Genomic DNA, 14,986 nt, shown 5'->3' on the forward strand with positions numbered 1-14,986 from the left:
AGGCATCACAATTTCTGGCTTTAAATTATATTGCAGAGCTATAGTAATAAAAACAGCATGGTATTGGTGCAAAACACAAACACATGGAATAGAATAGAAGATACAAAACAAATCCACACACTTATAGCCAATTGATTTTTGACAAAAGTGCCAGACACATATGCTGGAGAAAAGGCAGCCTTTTCAACAAATGGGGTTGGGAAAACTGGTTATCCACTTGTATAAAAATGGAACTAAGTCCTTCTCACCCTACACAGGAGCCAACTGGAGCTAGATCAAAGACCTGGAAGTTAGACCAGAGACTGTGAAGCTACTAGAGGAGGGCATAAGTCCAATATTCCAACATATAGGTACAGGTAGAAACTTTCTCAATAAGACCCCCAAAGTTCTAGAAATTAAAATAAGAATTAGTAAATTGGATGGAATAAATCATAGAGTTTTCCTGTGATTCTGAATAATTCAGTATCCTTTTAACAAATCTCTTGTATTTTTGCTTATAATGGAATTTTGGATGGGAGGGCTCTGGCACCGGAACGGAGGTGCCTCACTTTCTGTGGCTGGCACTGGAGCCACCCTGAGTCTCCAACTGGGGCTGCGGAGAGCATAGAGCGGGTTCTTAGGACAGGAGGAGCTGAGAGAGGGTTAAGGTGGATCGGGACATGGGAGCGCCTGAGGCTGGCCCCGGACTTGGCCAAAATGTCACTGCCAAGGCACCCTAAGGGAACAAGATGGTCACCTATGTGGCCACCGTGAGCATGCTGGGGGCCTCCTATTCCTCTGTGGCCCTTTATGGACTCTATTGCCAGACCACTGGACTTGGAGGATCAGCAGTGGCAGGTCATGTGTCAGACCAGATTGAAAGCATGCTAAGGATGGAATCATTAGGATTACCTTCAATGCAGATGTGCATGCAAGTCTCTAGTGGAACTTTAGACCTCAGCAAACAGAAACAGATGTGGTACCAGGAAAGTCTGCACTGGCATTTTATAAAGCTAAGAATCCTACTGATAAACCAGTAATTGGAATTTCTATTTATTATGTTGTACCATTTGAAGCTAGACAGTATTTCCATAAGAAACAGAGCTTCTGCTTTGAAGAACAAAGACTTAATCCCCAAGAAGAAGTAGATATGCCAGAGTTTTTCTACATGGATCCTGAATTTGCTGAAGATCCAAGAATGGTGAATGTTGATTCTCATCACTCTTTATTATACTCTTTTCTTTTCTTTTCTTTTCTTTTCTTTTTTGTGGTACTGGGGTTCCTGGAAGCCCTTCTACCTCCAGGCTACACTCCCAGACCTATTTTTACATTTTTATTTGGAAACAGGGTCTCCTAAGCCAGCGCGCGCGGCTGGCTTCGAACCTGCGCGATCCTCCTGTCTCTGCCTCCCAAACGCGGGGATTACAAGCGAGCGCCACCGTGCCCGGCTTTATTATACTTTATTTAAGGAGTTTATTAAAAAGATAGAAACACAGAAGATAGTCACAGCCCCATGCCATTCAGGAGTGGCATGGGGGCGGTGGTTCAAATGAATTCTCCACTGTTATACTTTTTTCTTAAATCAAAGGTAGTGCATAAGCTGCCCGTTCCCAGCTATCATTGAAGTAGCAACCAAGTCGTACTTCAAACTTATGATTTTTTAAAAAATCATGTGTCCTGCCTTCTCAGAGGAGAAATATTCTACAGAAATGTGAATTGAAGCCTTTATTTAAATTGTTCTACCTTTCTTTCTATCAACTTAACCCACTTAAAATGGAGAGAGCATGCTCAGATTTTATCATGAAACCCACATGACTAAGCAGAATGTATGTATGACTATTAAGTAACTAAACTTTAAGGGTTTGGTACTAGAAGCACTTAGTTTCTTTTTTTTTCTTTCTTTCTTTTTTTTTTTTTTTTAGAGGTACTGGGGTTCTTGGAAGCCCTTCTACCTCTGGGCTACACTCCCAGACCTATTTTTATATTTTTTATTTGGAAACAGGGTCTCTTAAACCAGCGAGGCTAGATCCAAACCAACGCAATCCTCCTGTCTCTGCCTCCCAAGCGGGGGGATTACAAGCACGCGCCACCATGCCCGGCTGCTTAGTTTCTTAAATATTCAGGCATGGACTTCATCATTCAGGTTAATTCTAGGGTTGTCTCCCAAATTACTAGCCCTCCATACGTGGAACAGTAAATTAAAAACCCAAAACTTATGCCCAATGTTATTTGTTGCAGGTCATAGGTCAGAACTTTGGATCATGATTATTATTAATTCTAAAACAGTTGGCTACACTTTTTCTTCAGTGACAACAGTTATTATTTTAAATCTGAAAGTAGAAGAAGAGTCACTAAGTCCTAACAGCTTGCCTAAAGATAGCACTCTTATTTCAAATTGACTTTGTTTTTCCTTTATTATTTAGAGCTATTTTACATTCAGAGTACTGAATAATTACTTAGAAACTATTAGCATGATGTTGAAATAAAATGCAAGTAGAAGACCTGTTAGGCTGCTTGCTTTTACCCTCATAGTTCCAAGTCCCTGAATACTAAAATGTAAGGATAGGATTTTGAAGATTTACAGACATAGAAGTTCTTCTGGGAACAAAACTTGTAAAAAAAATGCATTAAATTATTTTAATAGTAAAAAAATAATGGAATCTTGTTCATTAGCTTAAATGTCTGTTGCTTTTAACCAAGGATTATGACAGTGTCAGGGAACCCAACAGACTATAATCTTTTCTCCATCTTTCAAAGAGGGGCTCTTGCTGGATGAGAAAATGGCCATATAAATTATACTTTTGATGTCTCTAAATTGGCCTTTACCATAAGTATTTGGACTGTGCACAGATCATGATTCAGAGGTTCAGAGAGGGTGAAGTTTCTACAGGTATCTGTTGGACACCTCTCATCTTGGGCATGTTATGTAACCTGTTGCACGGATTCCTACGGAATGTCTTCCACTCTTCGTAGGCGTGTGTCCTGGCCTAATGAGAGTCCTGGCTGACTCTCAGGCTCGCTCCATCTGTGCTTGTCCATGAATCTCTGATTTGTTTATTCCTGTAGTCACCAACCGTGATTGTGCTCGCTACTTATCTCTTTCCTAGTTAGGTCAAAATTTTAAGATAGTTAATCCCTAGTAATATATATGTATTGTACTAGGGATTGAACCCAGCTGCACTCTACCTCTGAGCTATACTGCCAATCCTGTTTTAATTTTTTTTTTTTTTTTACTTTGAATCAGGATTTTTTCTATTTTGCTGAGGGTCTCACTAAATTGCTGAGGCTGGCCTCAAACTCACAATTTTCCCAATCCTCCTGTTTCAGCTTTCCAAGTAGTAAGATTACAAGTGTGCACCACCATACTGGGTTCATAGTATTAGTCACTTAACAAAAGGGATTGACATTCTTTTAGAACTGGTCTGCTACTAGGTCTTTGACAAAACTCTGTTTCCTCAGCCCAGATGTCACAACAGAACATCTCTATGTAAGCAAAATCTATCCAATTTTAGTCTTATTTTGTTCTTAGGTTTTGGCTCTCCTCAATCATCTGTACCAAGTTATTGTATGTGACGAAAAAGGGCACAGATTTTCTTTCACATTATAGCAGAAATGCTTATGTTCAAAAAAAAGGTGCCTATGTGTAGGCTTTGTATATCTATGAATCCTTTGAAATTTCTTACAGAAGTCCATGGTAGGTATTCTTTTATAAGATGAGTCATAAATTTAATTCAATTATTAGTGTATTATGACCCTTAAAACAAGAAAAACCCACAAGTAAAAACATGACTTACTAATTTGGCCTCTCTTCTGGGTTTGAATTGCTTATTGTCTGAGTCCATCCTGGGAATGAATGAATATCTACTCAGAGCTGAGGTCATACAAGTTCATTCAGATTAAGCTGAGCAGTCATTCAGGGATTCCATGCCGGGTCTTGGTCCTGCTGAAGATTCAAATCCCATGCCACGTGGGTGCAGGCCAGCAACTGGGGTGATGCAAACATACCTGTCCCTCCTGCTTCTCAAGCACATTTTGAGGAAATAAGCAGAGAATTTCAGTTTTGTCAAGGGTCTGCTCTGAGGAGCACACAACATCTATTTGAACTGATCTAGGTTACATATGAAAATAACCTATTTCTGCCATTATAGAGCGCATATCCTGAGTGGTTTGCTGATACAAGGGGTGGGTTTGCTTTATATATGTACATTCTTTGGCAACAGTCTCCTAGGATTTAAAAAGTGACAAAGTTTGGAGCTAGAAGAGCTGAAAGTAATTTCAGCCTCATTAATTTCATGGTGGTGACTTTGGAAGACTCCCACAAGCTGTCAGAGTTTTAGTTTCTTAGTCTATAAAATGGGGGTAGTGGCACGATCCAAATTATAGTTGCTTTGATCATCAAATGAAATAATAATTATGATCTATAAAACGCCTTGCTAACTTATTACCACATGTTATCTTGCACAGTTTGGAATGATTGGTCAAGACTAGAGTTTGGTGCTGAATCGCAAGTCCAAGTCCTTCTTCTGAACTAACAAGCTAGACTATGATGCCAGACTTGCACCTGATGCTGGGCTCCTAAATAAGCCATAAGGTTATCTATAGATGTGTGTTCTCCAAAGATGAGTGCATTAGAAATCCAGTAGAGAGAAAGAAATTCACCTTTAAATTTCTTTCAGAGGGAAAATTGTATTTCCAGAATAAGGGAGATGCACTTTTGGCTCTGCTTACTATTTTTTTTCAGTCTCAGTTTCTGAAGTGCTTAGCATCTAACAAATCACCTGCAGGCCCTGTTGTAGCCTCTCCTCAAGGAGGACAGGCAGTGAGGCTGCTGGACACGCAGTGCACCATGCCCGTACGTGCGTGGCACTTGTCCTGGGTGCCCCACTTCATTCACTCTCTGCCATCACTCAACACTGGACCAGAGCACCTCATTTTTTTCTTTCAGTCCCTTCCCATATACACAAAACAAATAAGAAGATGAAGGAACAACTTTAAAAATAATATGGCAATACCTGCCATATAGTCTACACAGTACGCTGTCAAAGTTCAATATAACCACACTTACAAAATAAAAAATATGAGTTCACTATTTCCTTGTTTTGTGTAAAACTAAGAGTTTGGTTGAAAATATGCTCGGAAGAGCTGCACCTATGGTATTGCTCTACAGCTGTGGGAACTTACCCTGCGTTAGAATGATCTCATCTATAGTATAGAACAGTGATCTTCACCAGGTCTAATTCTTAGCCTTTGAATCCTCAGATTCTGGCCTTTACCTATGTGTGACTGTTATAAAAACAATATGAATCGATTTGGATTATCATTCTTTGAATTCAGTTGATCTCCTAATCCTTGAATCTCTCTCTCTCTCTTTTTACATATGGGTAAAAATAGGAAGGTGGGAATGTTTGTAGAATGAAAGAGAGCTTTAAGCGGGGCCTGGTGGTGCATAATCCTTCCATGTAATCCCAGGATTGGGAGGCTGAGACACGAGGATCGCAGGTTCACAGCCAGACTCAGCAACTTGTGAGGCCCTCCACAACTTAGTGAGACCCCGTTTCAAAACGAATAATGAAAAGTGGGCTGGGGGTGTAGCTTGAAGGTAGAATACCCCTGGGTTCCATTCCTGGTACTGAAAAAAAAAAAAGAGAGGAGAGCTTTATATTTTTTACAGTGTTGAATTATAAAATGGTGGTCAAACAAAAGAAAAGCAGTCATTTAAAATGCTTGGGCATTTAAACAAGTAATGTAGATTTCAGAATGGGTAGTCTTCAGTCCATGTTTAGCAAACATATTACTAGATGTACTTGTTGTTTGATTACTAGAAGTAAAAAATGGAAAATGATTACAATTTATTCAGCAAAGCTGAGTCCTCTGGATTAGGCCTGTTTTCTTATCGAGTGGAGCCCATCAGGATAATCAAGAGGTATCTCTAATTGTTCTCTCTTATACAAGCTATGAAAATTCCCTTAGTTGTTCCACTCTAGTTTGCTCCCTGGGTTTTAAAGGTGCTAAGTGTCTGATTGTCTGGCACAGACGCCTTGAGGCACCAACCACACAGAAAGAATTCCGAATAGGGTGAAGGAGATTTTTTAGGTCTTTTACCACTCACAAAGCAGGTACATTTGACTACATGAGCTGTCTAAAGAAAACATACTTTTAGGAATTCTTATTTGTATATTTGTTTATAATTCTTGGTTGTATCTGGACTTCAAAAATGTCTCAGTTTGCTGTAAAAGTGTCTTTCATCTTTGATTGTCTTGCTTGGTATCATGAGCACAGTGATTGAGAGATGGATAGTCCCTAGTTGCAAAGACAGTAGCTGGGTATGATGGCACAGCCTGTAATATCAGTATTTGGGCTGTTGAGACACACGGATCACAGATTTAAGGATAGCCGCAGCAACATAAGGGAAGCTCTCAGCAACCTAGTGAGGGTCTGTTTTAAACAAGAAAAGTTTAAAAAGAGGGGGAGTAGGGAGGGGCTAGTTCAGAGGTAGAATGCTCTTGGTACCACAAAAAATAAAAAAAGCAAAAGCAAAAACAAATATAAGGACTTGGTCAGCATCATTCCCTGGGACACTGATGGAACTTTCACGCTCTGTTTGTTCAGGATTTTTCCTTCCATTGGTCGTGAGTGACCTGTTTGAGAGAAAAGAGCTAAGCTCGTATAAATCCTCTCCTTGTCCCCCTATCCCCCACTGAAAAGATAAAGGATGCTGTTGGATGGGCCCCTTGGAGGAGGAGGGCTAGGACTCCTTCAGTTGCACCATCCCAAGTGGCCCTGGCCACTAACACTTTGGGAAGTTCTCATGTCTAGAGTCAACAGCCCATCTTATTTTGTCGATAATGACGTCTTGATTATGTTTTAGGAATAAAATGTTACAAGTAAAAAAAAAGTTTTACTTTAAAAAATTATTATGGTGTAAATTTTAAACCATAAATATCTCTATGTCTAAATACTACTGACAAACTGTTTTTTTTTATGGTGTTACTTAGAGTGGAAACAGGATCTCACTAAGTTGCTAAGAGCCTCACTAAGTAACTGAGGCTGGCTTTGAACCTGTGCGATCCTCCTGTCTCAGCCTCCCAAGAGCTGGGGTTTACAAGCATGCGCCACCATGCTCAGCTAGAAACAGTGGTTCAGTGACCAAGTGTCTGGGCTGAGGACCAAGTGTCTGATGGCCTAGAGTCAAAGCCTGACCTTGTTGTTGGCTTCATGACCTACGTGCCCATCTGTAAGATGGAGATGACAGCGGGAGGGGCCCCGGACACAGCCTGAAGGGTGATGGAGGCAGTGCCAGGAAATGTTTCCACAGGACCTGGCAAACATGGGATGCCCAGGAAAGGTAGTGCTTGATATCATTAGTGTAAATGTATCACAAGAGGGGTAATTACACATGGTATACCTATTTATCCTTAGGTTTTACTTTTACATGTGTAATACTATACATGTGGTCTGCCTTTGTAAACAGATATTTTTTCATGATGATATTTAAAAATAATCCTAACTACCAAAGACATAAAGTACCTGGGCCAGGCTGTGGCTATACCATGTCTTAACTGCCAGTTATCAAAGGGTGTGTGCAGCATTCTATATGTAGATTTAATAATCCATAGATTGCTTTGAACATTTATTTTCTTCTAAGGCAGTTCCATTCATCTTGTCAGGACGACTTAAAAAAAACCTTAAATATTTTGCCACGTCTGAATGATTTGATCTCTCTTGTGGATACGGCAAAGAAAGTAAATTCTTACACTAGATCTTTCTCAAATGGCAGGAAACTTACCTACTGCAACTGAGTTCTTCTTATTCCCTTCCAATCTTGTTATTTTCTTTCAATGTGATTGATTAAAAAACATTGAAATTTGTTCTTATGGATCTCTTGGCCAAACAGAGAAAATTAGAAGGCATTTAATCCACCTTATAGAATGGAAACAGAAGAAGGGGGAGATGAACTGCTTTTGTTTCATTTTATTGTGACATTATCCAACAATCCTGCTGTGTGTGATATTGATCACAGCTGACTTCATGGCTGTGTGGTGACCACAAAACATAATCCAGAGGGCATTTCAGACTGAAAATGACTGTCCAGAGTGCCCCAGTTAAAATTGTTGATGCTACATGACAACTGCTATTATTTCAGTGCCAGCCAAATATAAAAGAACATTAATATTCATTAGTAATGTTACAGCTGGTGACTCTCTAACAACATTGTAATGGTTTGAATAGTTATTTCAAACAGCAACTTGAAATATTCACGCAATCAGCCCTGATTGACACAATGCATTAGAGGAGCTAAATAACACTAAGGGGGAGCATATTATGCTCATATACTAGGCTGAGCAAATAAATATTCTAGAAATATGGCTCATCCATAGGACCTAGCGGTAGGGAAGGAGCAGTTAATTTTTTTGTGTGTGGTACTGGGGGTGGGGGTTTGAACCCAGGGGCTTTCTGCCTCAGGGCTATACTCCCAGACCTATTTTATATTATATTTGGTGACAGGGTCTCACTAAGTTGCTGACAGCCTCACTTAGAAGCTGAGGCTGGCTTTGAACTTGTGTGATCCTCCTATCTCAGCCTCCCAAGCGCTGGGATTACAAGCGTGCTCCACCATGCCTGACAGGAGCAGTTAATTTTTTAATGAGTTATATGGAGGAAATCATCATGGTAGAAATATGGTACAGATATATAAGTTTCAGTTTTATGGTGTAAGTTTAATGTCACTATTTTGTTTCTACAAATCAGGCATTGTGCCATAAACATAAAGGCAGTTCTAAAGATAAAATTAAAATAGAAAATAAAAGTAAGGGTAGTAGGGCTATGGGATGACTCCAGTATCTTCTGAGCACCCAATCTGAATTACACACCACTTCTATAGATGCTGTATCATTTTGTCTCATGAGGCACCTTCCTCTCCTTTCTATAGATGAAGAAACGGAGGGGAGGAAGAGATTTCAATCATGTGTACCTAGCTGGACAATGAGATATCCTACCATTAGGGTATAAGTCCAGTTGTTGGTGTTTCTTAGTCCAGTTATTTGGTATAACAAGGTTCTTTTGAACTTCATTCAAGAGGAAGCATTGTGGCCAATGTTGTTGGGGTGGAAGCCAGGTAAGAGTCTGGAATTACTTTTGAAATATTTTCTATGTCACTCTGATGATAATGCTAAGATTTGGAAAGTCTATGAGGTGGCGTGTTAGTTAGCTTCACATTACTACAAAAAAATACCAGACGCAAGCTACTTAAGAATAAGGAAAGGTCTTTGTTTTTGCTCACAGTTCTGGAGGTTCAGGTCCAAGATTGGGTGGCCCCTTGGCGTTGGCATCTGGGAGGGTGGCGCATCAGAGAGGGAGCAGGAGTCTGAGAATGCCAAGAAGCCGAGTGAACTGGTGGGTTCCAGTCTCTTCCGTGGGTAGACTTCCAATGGGCTAAGGACATCCTTAGTTCTCACCTCCTCAGGGTCCACAACTTCTTCCAAAGCTGCCTCCCTGAGACCAACCTGGAGCTCATTGTCCCCTGGTAAACACTGGCCACCTTCAAACTGTAGCAAGTAGTCTACAGTACAAGAGCATATATACTTTGTGTTGTGAGAAAGTTAACACTTGGCAGCCTGCCTTCTGCTTTTCTAAACATGCCACACAGAGAGAAAGTTGTCCTTTTCTTTTTTTTCCTTTTTGAAATTTACGATGTTATTTAATTTTTAATCACAAATCAAATTGTATATGTTTATCTTATACAATATGACATTTAGAAATATGTATACAATACAAAACAGTTTCTTTGAGGTCATTAGCATGGACATTACCTCATACTTATGTTTTTTGGGTGAAAACATGTAAGCTATCTTCTCAGTGATTTTTTTTTCAGTAATGGGAATTGAATCTAGGGCCATTCTTCCTCTAAGCTATAGCCCTATATTTTTATTCTTTACTTTGAAACAAGGTCTCACTAAGGTTCAGAGGGCCTCACTAAGTAGCTGAGGCTGCAAACCTGTGATCCTCCTGTCTCAGCCTCCCAAGTACTGGGATTACAAGTGTGCACCACCATGCTGGGCTGCTCTCATTAATTTTCAAAATACAACAATCTGGTTATTAATGATTGCCACCATGTTACACATTCCTACTATCTAACAAATTTTAAACTGCAAGTCCCAGACTCTGGTAACCATCGTTTACTTTCTGCCTTCTGAGTTCAACTTTTTAAGATTCCACGTGTAATATCATGCAGTTTTTGCCATTCTGTGTATCATTTGTTTCACTTAAACACAATTTCCTCCAGGCTCATCAGTGCTGTCATAAATGACAGGATTTCCTCTCTCTCTCTCTCTCTCTCTCTTTTTTTTTTTTTTTTTGGTGGTACTGGGGTTCCTGGAAGCCCTTCTATCTCCGGGCTACACTCCCAGACCTATTTTTACATTTTTTTAATTTGGAAACAGGGTCTCCTAAGCCAGCGCGCGCGGCTGGCTTCGAACCTGCGCGATCCTCCTGTTTCTGCCTCCCAAGCACGGGATTACAAGCGTGCGCCACCACACCCAGCCAGGATTTCCTCTCTTTTTATGTGTGTGTTTATGTACCACAGTTTCTTTATGCAGTCATTCATTTATGCCATATTTTGGCTAATATATAAAAATGCTACAACCAATATGGGAGTGCATCCTTGGCTCATTCTTTTGTCAGGAAGTGAAATTCTTCTAGACCTGAATAACCCCCCCCCAAAATTTCTTAATATGATTTATATTTCTAGTTGTGTATCTCTAGACTCTTACTGAAAAAAGTCATTTTGTAATTTGATGTTATTACTTATATTTTCTTTAGCATTTAAAAATTATATTATTCTCAATCTGCTAAGACATTTGTCATAGAAAGATGCTAATAACAAAGCATAGAAGCCCGTTTTATTACCCCAAATAATACTGTGTCATTGAGTCTGTGATTTATTATTATTACCATACCCAAAGAACAAGTCCCTATATTTACCTTAAAATTATCAAATTCACAAGTGACCTATACAAGTATTTGAAAAAGAAATCCATGGAAAACACTTGCCTTGAAATACTGAATGATAGGCATACCCCCGGCCCCCTCTCTTTGTGGTACTGGGGATGGTACCCAGGGACATTCTACCTCCGAGCTACAACTCCGGTCCTATTTTTTAGTCTTCACATTTTTTGAAACAGGGTCTCACTGAGTTGTGAAGGGCCTCACTAAGTAGCTGAGGCTGTCCACGAACCACGATCCTCCAGTCTCTGCCTCCCAAATGCTGGGATTACAAGTGTGTGCCACCCTGCCTGGCCAGTGTTTACATTTCTCTTAATCTAAATTTGAAAGATAGTGTGACTCGTGGTGCAGTCAGCAAGTGGACAGACCATGTTTTTGCTGTCAGTAGTTTTACTGTTGTAACATAGTTGGAAAATGAATTGGATCCAAAGTCTAGGAGTTTTATTTCCCTAGTAAGCCATAATGTTTTCTCCTATAAGCTTATTGTATTGTCTCTGGGATATGAAACGATTCTAAAGACCTTCTCATCAGGCACCCATGCCAGCACCCTGTGTGGGGCACTGATGGTTACACGTCTTGCCCCTAAGCATCTGAAGTTAGAGTAATAACGCCTCTCGTTTACACAGCACTTCATTCTTTACAGACCACGTGCATGCAGCTAAGTTAATTTGCTCCTTATAACTACCATGTGAGAGCACACACATTGTCATTCTCAATTTACAGAAGCAGAAATCAAAACCAAAAGGGTTTTGGCTGTGCCACCTACAAAATTGTATGGCTTTTGTTAAGACTTATTCCAGGCTCTGTGAACCTCTGCTGCCTTATTTTAGCATGATTTCTACCTCATTTATATACTTCTAAGAATGGCATGATAACATTTAATTTAAGAGACTGGCACAGGACTTAAATTTTTTAAAAAAAAATCTTTGCTGTTCCTTTATTTAAGAAATATTTATTGGACAGCTGTTTGGAAATTTCCCAGGGGCAAAGGATCAAAGAATGAACACAGAGGACAGTTGCTTTTGTTCAAACAGAGATTATAGAATGGTGGGCAGTTAAGAGATAAAATTAGGGTTTAAATTCTTGTCTTTTTGCTCCAAATACAGTGGATAATTTGGTAAACAACACACACACACACACACACACACACACACACACACACACACGCGCGCGCGCCCTACATGTGCAGCTGTGTGGTTCCATGTATATACACTTGCATATGTATGTATATAATGTGTCCTTGCATGTACATGTGTGTGTGTGACTCCATGCCACAAGAGATTTCTCTGTAGGACGTCCTGACTCACAAGTCCTGGTGACAGTAGGAAGTGGTGGTTGATGCTCAAGTCAATCTTGCAGTTGTCATCACTAACGAAGGCGCAGTGCCGGATGCCCTCGCCCGGGAAGCATCAAGCTGCAGATCTCTGGGTTCTCCATCACTCCCTGTTGCATGTTTCTCTCTGATTTCTTAAGGTCAAGTTGAAGTAAATGAAGATGCCTGTTTCCAAAATGAGTTGCAGTGCCTATGGCATGCTAATTCCTGGAGAAACAAAAGCTGATGAATTGTTACCATTTTAACTCATGTAAGGAATTCTGGGCACTTTGTAGCAATAATGATGTGTACATTCATGGGCATGGTTTCTGGGAATGTTACTATAAACCTGTTTTACATTTTATGATTGTATTTTGAACTGTGTATAAACAATTATGCTTCTAGATACAGCTAAATTATAAAGTAAGCCCCTGGTATCTTCTAGGCGCAGAGTAGAAAGGAGAGTTCTTAAAATTCTTAAGTCAGAAGAATCTACATTTTATGTATGTTTTGCGACTTTCAGGAATCTGAGCCATGCTTATAGGCTTGCCCTTAATTCTCTCCCTCTAACACCACTTTTCACTTTTTTTTTTAAGATCAAGCTCATAATCTTAAATGGCAAGATTATACTTGCGATATTATGTCCATTTAAGAAAAAGTAAGTTCAAACAGAATAACTTTCCTTAAGTCAGGTTCCTCAGTGGGAGAGAAGTTACAGGTATTCTGGTTTGATCATCTCCAAAGCCACACTATACCACTAATGAGTACTCTTTTCTTTCTTTCCTCTGCCTCTCCCCTCTACTGTTGGCTATTTCTGGTTGAAACATTTGTATTTTGTGTGTGTATGTAGAACTAGAGATGGTCTACCTTTGAGCTACACCCCCCAGATCAATTTTATGCTTCATTTTGAAACCAGCTTTCACTAAGTTGCCCTACCTAGCTGGGACATTTGTTTATACGGATTTCTGATGGCCAGCATGTGATCCGCTGTGGTAAAAGAGTGTTGAAGTCAGAGTCTACACTGTCTGTGACCTCAATGATGCCTCTCATTTCTTTATCTGGGGAACTCTGTTCCAATTGTTCTGTCCTGTTCGGAATCTGAGTTCTCTAATACTCAGGGCTTAGAGTCAGGGTGCATGGTAAGATAGAATTGAGTAGTGAGGTACTTAGACTCAAGCTGTTGGTGGGTGCCGACAACTCTAGTGCTGTCTTGCATGGTTTGTTAGCCATTGCCAAAATATCTTATTACCACAACAGTGATACTGAGGAGAAAAGACAAATATGTACACCAGGACAAAACTGCAAAGGGGGAGTCAGGGAAAGGAATCTGTATTATTTGTCAGATAAATTTTTATTTTGAATTCTATTAGATTGAGGCCTATTCATAGAAAACATACTTCTCAAATTAGACAAAAAGTAGAACTTTTTTTACCCATCCGGCTAAGACCACATTTAGATTTGTTTTTCTTTAATCTTTGCAAGCCAAGTTATGCTATATGAAGTCAATGGCTCCAAAGTGTCTCTTTGCCTATATTTTTTTACAATTTACAACAAACTGAGTGTTTTGCAATATCTTGCTATGTTTTGATCCTACCTTCACCTGGAGATAGCTTCTCCAACTTGGTCCAGAATTTGGAACAAGAGTGGATCCCTTACATGACTGAGGGAGTTCAGGTGAAGGGTGGCCTACTATTTAACAGTTTAGCATCTGTGACTTGACTTCATCAGGGCAGGTATTGACACCCTTTTGTCATTATGTTAAGAACAGAAAACACGGGTCTATGATGATGTTCATCAACGTTTTGCTGTATCTTTTCTGAAGAGCAAAATCCTTTCATTGTACGCTTTCATAGATAATCCTTTGCAAGTGAAAGTCAGCAAAAGTCTTCTTCCTTCCTTCTTTGAGATTTTCTGCACATGATTTTTAATACTTTTATGGGTGCAGTGTAATTATACACCATGGTGAGATTTAAGTGATTCGGGCATACATGTTTCTATCATTTGTACTTTCCTCCATGTGCCCCTCCTGCCCCTTCCCCTAGCCTTATTTGAATTCTTCCTTTTCCTAGTCCTCATCTTTCCCCTCCCCGCCACCCTGTAGCAGTTCGCTTCCACTCATCTGCTCTCTCTCCTCATTTGACTGAGCCCCCTTTTGCTGCCAATTTCTTTCTAGCTTCCACATATGAGAGATAACATAGGAGCTTGACTTTCTAAGACTGGTTGATCTCACTTAGCATAATATTCCCTAGATCCATTATTTTATGCAAATGACATGATTTTGCTCTTCTTAATGGCTGAGTAAAATTTCATTACATGTGTGGAGACCACAGTTCATTATCCATTCATCTGTTGATGGGCACCTAGGTTGATTCCATATTTAGGCTATTGTGAATTGTGCTACTGTAACACAGGAACACTTCAGTTCTTTTGGAAAGATGCTGAGGAGTGGGATGGCCAGAACAAGTCTTAAGCAAAGGGGCTTTAGAATTAAGATTTGTAAAGGTTGCCTGTTTTCCTTGCCCCTTTCAGATATGTCCCTGGGTTCAATCCCAGTACCATCCCATAAAAGCACACAATGATCATTGTCTGATAATTCCATATGCATTCCATAGGAAGGAACAAGCTTTACCCAGTTATTTCAGAATTTCTCATGTTCCATAGACTCCTAGGGGGTCTTTAACACACACCGAGTTC

General features: G+C 39.9%; 1 protein-coding gene and 1 pseudogene across 3 annotated transcripts in view; both read left to right on the forward strand.

Annotated features, from left to right (window-relative positions):
* PRKG1 (protein kinase cGMP-dependent 1) overlaps positions 1 to 14,986 on the forward strand; it is a gene marked incomplete at both ends in the record, with an annotated part of 1,321,419 nt that overhangs the window by 556,008 nt on the left and 750,425 nt on the right. The gene's annotated exons all lie outside the window — the stretch shown is intronic.
* Positions 512 to 6,616, forward strand: LOC308261929 (cytochrome c oxidase assembly protein COX11, mitochondrial-like; annotated as a pseudogene). Its single transcript has 2 exons — positions 512 to 1,249; positions 6,589 to 6,616. The product of its transcript is annotated as a cytochrome c oxidase assembly protein COX11, mitochondrial-like (transcript).

Source organism: Muscardinus avellanarius, assembly GCF_963383645.1.
Source record: "Muscardinus avellanarius genome assembly, chromosome: 4".
Classification (NCBI taxonomy): Eukaryota; Metazoa; Chordata; class Mammalia; order Rodentia; family Gliridae; genus Muscardinus; species Muscardinus avellanarius.